An 8,812-nucleotide genomic window follows, 5' to 3' on the forward strand; every position below is an offset into this window, starting at 1 on the left:
ACGAGTGCCAAAAAATGCCCAATTTTCACACGAACGAGTTGAATACAACGTTTTTTTGTTCGACGAGCCCCTGAAAGGCTCCAAAATCGCTTAAAATCTTTAAAATTAGCTTGACGTTTCGTTTTGACAAGTTGTGACATTTATCAAAATCCGTTCACAGAGGAGAAAATTCTCAAATTCTGACAGTGTCGAACAAATTATAATTTATTTTGCAAAAATTCAAACTCAGTGTTTTAATTATTGCATATTTCAACCCTTTTCTAAATATTTTCTATGCGATTTAAATCGCGGCTCTAAGAGGGCCTGATAGGCCAAAAGTGAGCCGTAAATTAGCTTTGATTTTGTACCTTATTCGATCCATTGTACTATTGCGGCCAAAAAATTTCGTCCGTCACTTTCAAGGCCTTGACATAAAGTGTAAATTATCCTTAAGCACCAATAACCTCGCTTTTTTATCGTTATTGTCATTTTGACAATCTGTCATTCAGTCCATCAGTTCAAAACAAGGGATAAGTTCCACTCTTACATAATCACCACACGATCGCTAGTGGCACTAGAGGCAGACTTGCGACTATTTTTGGATTAAAGTACCAAACAGAGAACCGTGGAAATTATACGAGTATGCCGTAGTTTAAAAAAAATCATACGAAAAACATTAAGGCAAAGACAAGGAAATGGAACATTTATTGTTGTTTAAGTAGCTAAATCAAAAGATAAAATGAATTAAGTTTAAAATTAATAATTGGTCATCGCTCCATTGATATCTATAACTCGCCTTACACGAAGCTTCAACAGCCGTCATAAAAGGACTAAGTATTGCGTAATCTATTGAGAAGCATATTATCTTCTTCTGCAGTAGATGTGCTAGGCCTCCCTGAGTCTTGTTGTCTTTCAATAGTTCCATTTTGTCTCCATTTCTGAAGAATGGACGAAATTGTACTTTTAGGTATACGAAGGTCCATCGAAATCTCAGCTTGGGACATTCCTCTTTGTGCAAGAGTTACTATTTTAATTTTATTAAAATTTGATACCAATGGCATTTTGCTTGACTTTCAAAAGTGACAAGTAAAAACATCAGTCATAATGACAATAAAGAATGGACTACATCATTTTTTTTGAAATGACGGAAAAATGACGGACGAAATTTTTTGGCCGCCATAGTACTATTCCGGAAACGGAATCTTGGCCAACATTTTATAGACATTTCTAAAAAAAAATATGTAAACCAATCATTAGTGTCATTAATGAATGACAATTACATATTAAAAATCACTTTGAAGTTTTTTTTTGTAACATCAAAAAAGCATTATCGAGTCAAAAGTTAGGTTATATTCAATAAAGGCCGGTTCACACATATTTCTCAGTTAAATGTCAGTTGTGGCCAAGATTCCGTGTCCGCAATTGTACCTGCTACAATCTTTTTGGTGAATTTGTCCAATTCGCACATTGGGGAGCTTCCTCTTGATTCATTCTTTAAGTTAGGATTTTGGAATTTATTATTATTGTTAATAATCGACAACGGAAAAAAGATAACAAAATAATGATTAAAAACAAATTTTATTGACGTGAATTAAAAACAATACAAGTAAATGTCACAAACTGGTTTAGAGCAAATACTGAAAATATTCGTTTTTTGTAAGCAACATCGAACTCTTCCAGATAAATTATTAAAAATAGTAACTAACATTTCAGGTGTCACATTTGCAATTGTCTCGTTAATTGCGTGTTGTAGTTCTTCCAAATTCTTTATAAGATTACGAAACAATACATTTTAAGTAGGGGACAAAAAAGAAGTCAATTGACGTCATAATCGGAGACGAACCTAGGAAAAATTCCACTCAAAAATGTATTGCAGCTCGTGCAGTGTGTGCAATCGCAAAATCTTGCTGGAAACATCAGTTGGTGAATTATACGTCATCCAACTGATTTCTAAACGGATCTAAAAGAAGTTTTTGATTTCTTTGTCTTCGTCTGCGTCTTCGAGGCATTGCTACCCAAACACAAATTTAAATTGGACGCTATGGCCCTTCAATTAAATTGTGTGGATCATGTGCCGAGCAAGTTCTATATTTTTGTGTGAATTAATAAATCCTGAAAGATGAAACCATGCCTCATCAGTGAAGAAAGTAACATCTTGCTGATCTTACTGTTGTGTCACTGACAAAACTGTGTTTGTTGGAGAAAATCTCGAGAGCTGAAGGGTTGAACCATTGAAAACTTGTACGGACGTAAATGCAGATGTTGTTTCAGGAACTTCCGAAAGGATTCAAAGGAAAAGTGTTAAAATATGGGAAATTGACGCAGGAAAGGTTAGGAGAACAAGTTAATTATAAGTTAGAACTTATTTGTTGGGATAAGGGATGTAGAGAACGTGAGGATTTTGTCGGACAATTTGGTTTTCATTTTCTACAACATCGCGTGTAGCCACAGTGGGACGAATAGTAAGTAGAATTGCGTTTCCCACATTACCACTGCTTAAAAACCGTTCAATTATCTTACTACAATTGTTGTGAGAAAGGACGTTATTCAGTTTGTCCTGGATAGGTTTCGACAAACTCGTCCTAGAACCTAGACCGACCGCTGTGAATCCAGTCGCCATTTTCATTTTACAATCCGCTTCGAAAATAAGCCATTACAATAAATGTTTTGTGCTCTGTAGCAAAAACCATTTTAAAAAAACAAAGCCCAATTACGACGCAACTTTGTTTTATTCGACTTTTAGTTTGACCTACTCCAATTTGAAAATCGCGAATGCCACCACAACACTGACAAAAAAAAAATCACGAGCATTAACGGTCACTTGGTATATTTGGGTCTCTGTTGCGTCATTTCAGCGTCAGATTTATGAAATGGGGCAGATCCCCATAAAACCGGGTTAAGCTCGCGATCGAAAGCGAATTAATAAATTCTTCCGCGCTCGTGGCCGCGAGACAGATTGCAAATGGCGATTTTAGATTGGTGCCCTGTCACTGTTGCAGTAACAAATAAGGGGGGGCCAACTCCCGGCGCTCGCACGAAATACATATAAGAAAGTATCCCAGATTTATGGCACTCCGAGTCCGGGCCATAAATCAGCGAGAATTGATGATTACGGAACACGGTTTGGATTTTATGTCGGATTCTTACTATGTCGCGAGTGCAAAATTCGGCGGTGAAGTCTCATTTCCGGCGATCGTAAAATCTAAATAATAAAGGACGGACGGAGGATTTGCATGTGACGCTGGCGCACCATAATAGAAATATCAATCGGGCCAAATTGCATTTCGGGGAGGGCCCTGGTGGATGCTTTGGAGATGATGTAATTACACAGGGCAACATATTATGGAGAGGCCCACAGAACTACAAATATTAATCGAGTTTCAACACAATATGCACGCATCACTGGCCGGACAAATTGTTTTATAAAGTGATTACGTGTGATGGCAGTTATCAGCTACTGCCATAATGTTACGTCGCTAATCATATTCAAGTGCACTCCAGAGATACGCACCCGAACGAGATTTCGTGCGTGCGGCGCCCCTACGAGACTCCCCACGAACTACTAAATGACACATAAATACTCCAAAGGGGACAACTAAAAAGCGATCACATCGCAAAAACAAACAAAAATAATTACAACGAATTTTTTGGCCCACCGCGGGGGTGGTAATTGCCCCGCGATGACTCTCCCCTTTTCCACCGTCTCCGCCAAAGGACATATTCCGTGTTCGGTTCTATGAGCATTTCACTCCGGCAGTTCCGCGAACTATACGATGAGGATTTAAACCGGAAACGGCGTTTTTTTTGCACGACTCCGCGTGCCTGTTTACATCCTGTGACGGAAACCTACTTATTTTGCATGTAGGAATTGACAAAAAAATTTACAATTCAAAGGAACTTACGGGAATTTGCATGTATGTTATGCATGAAATTTTCCTTCGTGTAATAAGAATGGCGGCCTTTTTAGCGAGCAGACGGCGCGGTTCTCATACCTAAATCTAAATCGGAAAACTCCAACGGGGGGAGTCGTTCCGATATTATAAAGTTGCGGCATTTGTATGGAAATTGCGCACCGGAGGTGGCTTCCCAACACCGCGACGCTTCTGATTCGATTCGCGTCTAATTCCGCAAATTACAACGAACGGGAGCGGGGCCAGCTAGACGACCAGACTCGAATCCCGTCGAGCTCGCAAATCGAGAATTGTCATTTCTTTTGATAAATTTTAAGCAGACGTCGACTGTTACATCTGAAGGGTCCTCTTTTGTGACCTTAATGGAATGTCAAAGAGTGGAGGCATGTGTGGATGGGAGAAGTGGATATTAAGCGGAGGGCGAGCTTTATTATTTTCTTTGGCTTTGTCCGAACGAGAATCAAATTTTTGTGTCATCTGGTGCGTCCCTCGGTGGTTTTTGTGCGTCGCGATCGGTTTTTGATTATAGTCAGTACAATAAAATCGAGGTCAGCAAGTAAAATCAATTTGCGTCGATCAGATAAGGGGCGACGAATGCTCGCATATAAACATGTAGGCGGATTTTGGGATTGTGTGTAATTTCCCTGACGCATATATCGGACCATTCCAGTGTTTATATTGAATCAGTATTGCCTTTGTGGGCTTATCTGGCCTATCTGTAATGAGATCTCTGTCAGGTCTGCGTCGGAACACCGCACCACTAGGTATTGTTGTGGGTGGTCTGCACCGGGCGCATCGCCGCCCCCTTGTTTTCAAGAAGTCGGGAAAAACCACTGATGCCAATTAGGGACCTATGAATGGCCCCTCACACGCCGCTAGCGCTGAATTGCTGGCGCGCTGCTCTCTTTGCTAATCCACCTCCACGCTAATTCACCTGATTGCTGATCCCGCTTTATCTTTGTGCACTGCCAACTACGATGACGTACCTGCTTCCGCTCATCTCGAATACGGATGAGCTTCAATTAACCATAATGCTCCTTGACTCGTGTTCATGCCAGGCGAACATGAATGCCACGGATCCCTGCCGATGACGATCCGCAGACTAATCCAGATGTGTGTTTCCAGTTTCTGGATTTGCGGCTCTGCATCTGCAACTGCTCTAATAAGCTACACCGTCAATACGCCAGCTTACGCCCCGAATTCATAATTTCATTTACAACACTGACGCTACGAGGGCCCCACACGACGCCAGCAACAATATCCCAGCGCGAAAACTGCAACTGCTAGTGGGGCCCCCTCGCGTTTAGGTTAGGACCACCGATTCAACAAATATTCAATCACAATTTTACCTTACATTCAATAGTTTCGTACCTTTTAATTCATCACCAACTTCAATCGCAAACTGGGCACTATTTTCTACAATTTGCAAAAATGTGTTTGTTTAAGGTCATTGAACCTTCGCATAACTGTCATTACATATTAATTGCAGCCAACTTAAAAAAATCGATATGATTTGTTGACAAATCCATTGCAGTTGATTTACGCATTATAAAATTTAATTTGTTTGTTATTACATAATTGAACAACAGAACAATGAATGCACCTGGTCTGTGATGCAAGTTGCGGTGTGTTTGTTTTTTTGTGAGGAGTGAGAGTCATCAAAACGAAATGTCGCCAACTTGAAGGAATCATAACATAACCTATAAATAAATATGATGATGGAAATGATAATTTTAATTTGTTTTTTAGGTGTTTCGGGTGGGTGTCGGAGGGAGTTGAGTTGTTGGTCCGGTTTAGGCCGGTCGGAATTGTAAAAAAAGCGTAGGTCGGGTGGCTGCGGAGGAAGATTTATTCGGATATAAATCCGTCCATCGGTCTCGGGTAAGCATCCAATATATTGTCGAAGTAACGTGCGAGTCTGGGGGTCGGCGGCGTGCGGGGGCGGCTTATCCCGTGTGCCACGTCCTGAGATTGTCCGGCTCGTCCAGATTAAGCTAGAAATTGACCCGATCGAACCATGAGCCGTCCCTCATTCACACACCGTTGGGCAAATCGCCTGTCACACTCGTCCAAGCTGTCCGTCGTGCGCCCCTCGCCGCCCCCGCGGGTCCGCGCCATGCAAAAAAGCGATCGGTGATAACGCCCCCCGATTTATATTCCATAAATAGGTCTCCGGCGGCGATTTTTAAAGCGCGGTTTGTGTTTTCGGTGGCGCATTTTTCTCCGGGTGATGAATCGCCCGGAGCCGGAGCGAACATAAAGAATTTGCAATTATACAAAGCCATTAATCAAGGGTATTTCCACAGTGTAAATCAATCCGCATTAGTGTATTCACAGTGAGCGGGTTGCCGGAATTCGCAGTCAACCCGGAATTGTCCGGGATAGAATCAGTGGCTATTGTCTTGGCACATAATATATCTACCGCTGCGTTATTGTCGCATTTGCGAATTTCAATACGCTGTCCGAATGCACCGGGCCGTGCTTAACAAGACAATACCTCGCTCCCGGATCGCCCGGATCAATTTTTTTCCGCAGACTCTCGCTCGCACCGAAACCAATTTACATAATAATATCGCATTTCACAGATATCATCGTTCCGGATCTGAACGGAGGGCACGCGTTCAAAATATGATTGCGACTTTGATCCGGATCACAAAAGCTGACTTCCGGACTGTCTCATCGCCAACACGTGGCGCTCTTTCACACTTCCGCCGTTCGCATCGCACCCGACGATCCAGCGAATTTATTAAAGAGGCAAAATCATTCGTCACAACACACCAGAATGATACATTCAATTTTCATAAAAATTAAAAAAAAATACACACTGACATAACAACTGATTCATAAACTAAAAACAAATTAAAAGAGGAATGGGAGACACTCATGAACATTGTGGCAACAGGATTCAGTGCTAGAAAGGCTCAAATGGTATTAGAAGGACTAATAAGGACGAGGAAAGGTTACAGAAGATTTGTCATGTCTGTGACAGAGTACCTACGTAATGCCCAAAGTGAAAAAAACATTTGGTCAATGTTAAAATTAAATTGAAATTAAAAAAAATAAAAGAAAAAATGGTAGACAAGAAGAAGTTTCATAACGACACATCGTATGGAATGAAGCATCTTTGACCGACAATTTCATCATGATTAGAGAGGCAAATTATGTGACAAATATTTGCGTTCAACTCTTAAACTAAGCATCGCAGGTTTATCCTGTCAAGGTCAACAGACAATGCATATCTTTAAATGCATAAACGCTGGACATATGCCGTGGGGATTTTATTGTAAATCTGGATGAGCTCTACATTTCTCATGAACATTGTTTTCGTCTAACACTAACTGTTTGAAGAAAAAAAACAAGTAATACCTCATCTAAATGTTAAGCGAATGAAATGGAAAAGAGGCAATAAAATTCGACAGACACAGATAATCAGTTGAAAAACCCGTTAACGTATTCGTATATCGTGATCATCTAAAAGATGATAGTTGAGGCTACGCCACACGGGCACCGTAGATTTTTGAATAATACACGAAGGTCGCTTTAAAGATTTTGAAACAATCCTGCATAGAATTTGAAATCATCTGCAGATAATAATACGTTTCTGCAAGATACGACACTTAGAAGTTGATCCAGAAAGATCTAAAAAGCATCGAGTCCAAATAAGGTGTTTGTGGTACGCCAGATGTTAGACTAGATGATTTGGATAAATGGTTTAGAGATATCTTTCAGTTTTTAAGTAAGAGAAAGGAATCAATTTGATCGAAAGCCTTCTGAAAATCTGTATTCCTTTCAAGAAGAAATTCATACGTGTATTATTGTTGCAACTGAAAAGAACCAAATTCATGGTTTTAGTTCCTTTTAAAACGACCGATTCAGTTCGCAAACTAACAAACACTAATAAAACATTTAAAATGACCGAACTCACAAAGTTGCAAGTTTAAAATTGCAGATTTCCTGAAATTTGTTCGTCTACCTGTTCCTTCATCGCTTTTTAGTGTTTTGTTTACCTTACCAACTCCAGTTACCTAAAGCTCTCATATTTTTTTTTAGTTTCAACTTTTATTTACGCACTCTCCTTTCCGCTCTCATAAATATCTAATCGTGCCCTGATATGGAACTCCCAACTCAGCAAACTGGACAAATCTTGCATCAACAACACATCAAGCTGCTCCCAGATGCATCAGACTAGTTTCGCCAGAATTCTTTTTTGAGATTTGCGAGCTTGTTCGTCCAGCTCGTCTCGTGATTTCCGTTTTAAGGAATAATTCGAAAATCGGGTAACGATTTTCCGTGCAGCGTTCTCTGGGAAAACATTTCCGACCTATTAAATACGCGTATATCGAGCGTCCCCACCATTACGAGCACGCCAAGTCGTAGAATGCAGAAGTTCGTACCCAATAACGTCCGCAAACAGGAAACCGTCTCGCAGGGAACACACTGCAGACCTAATGACGCAAATCTAAACGCAACATTACCACCGCAGACCGCCCCCATTCTGCGGAAATTTTTTTTCGGCATAAATCTCGGCCAATTATGAAGTGCCCCCATGTTGGGGCCGCCGCCGTGACGGACTGCGGATAAATAAAAGATGCGCAATTAAAGGAAGAATGGAAGAGATAATGATTAGGGATATATCTGGACACAATGATAGGTCTTCACGCGCGAGCGGCCGCAGTCTGCGTGCCCGAATCAATTAAAGTATAATCCGGAACTGCAGGATATCGTGACGGACCCTCTCGACTCCCCTTCGGGGATTAAGCGGGGGTTGCAGAGGAAAAAATCGCGTTTCCCTGAATTTTCTTAATTGCGCCCTTTGCAAAACTAATCGAATTTTCAATCTCACATGAGAGAATTTTTAATAAAATAACCGAGGAGCGGCCACAAAAGTCGCTAAATTAATTTCTGCAGGATTCTTAATTTGC

At 40.8% G+C, this 8,812-nt stretch overlaps 1 long non-coding RNA gene across 2 annotated transcripts; it reads right to left on the reverse strand.

Moving 5' to 3' along the window:
• Nucleotides 1-1,538: 1,538 nt before the first annotated feature.
• On the reverse strand, nt 1,539-5,415 carry LOC138132908 (uncharacterized). 2 transcript variants are annotated; one of them, XR_011160217.1, is made up of 2 exons: nt 5,262-5,415; nt 1,539-5,044 (listed from the first exon to the last, which is right to left on the reverse strand). It is a non-coding gene; the product is annotated as an uncharacterized lncRNA (long non-coding RNA). The 2 variants fall into 2 exon arrangements; XR_011160218.1 differs by having other exon boundaries at nt 1,539-5,049.
• Between the last annotated feature and the right edge of the window lie 3,397 nt (nt 5,416-8,812).

The sequence above is a fragment of the Tenebrio molitor genome, chromosome 6 (genome assembly GCF_963966145.1).
Source record: "Tenebrio molitor chromosome 6, icTenMoli1.1, whole genome shotgun sequence".
NCBI lineage: Eukaryota > Metazoa > Arthropoda > Insecta > Coleoptera > Tenebrionidae > Tenebrio > Tenebrio molitor.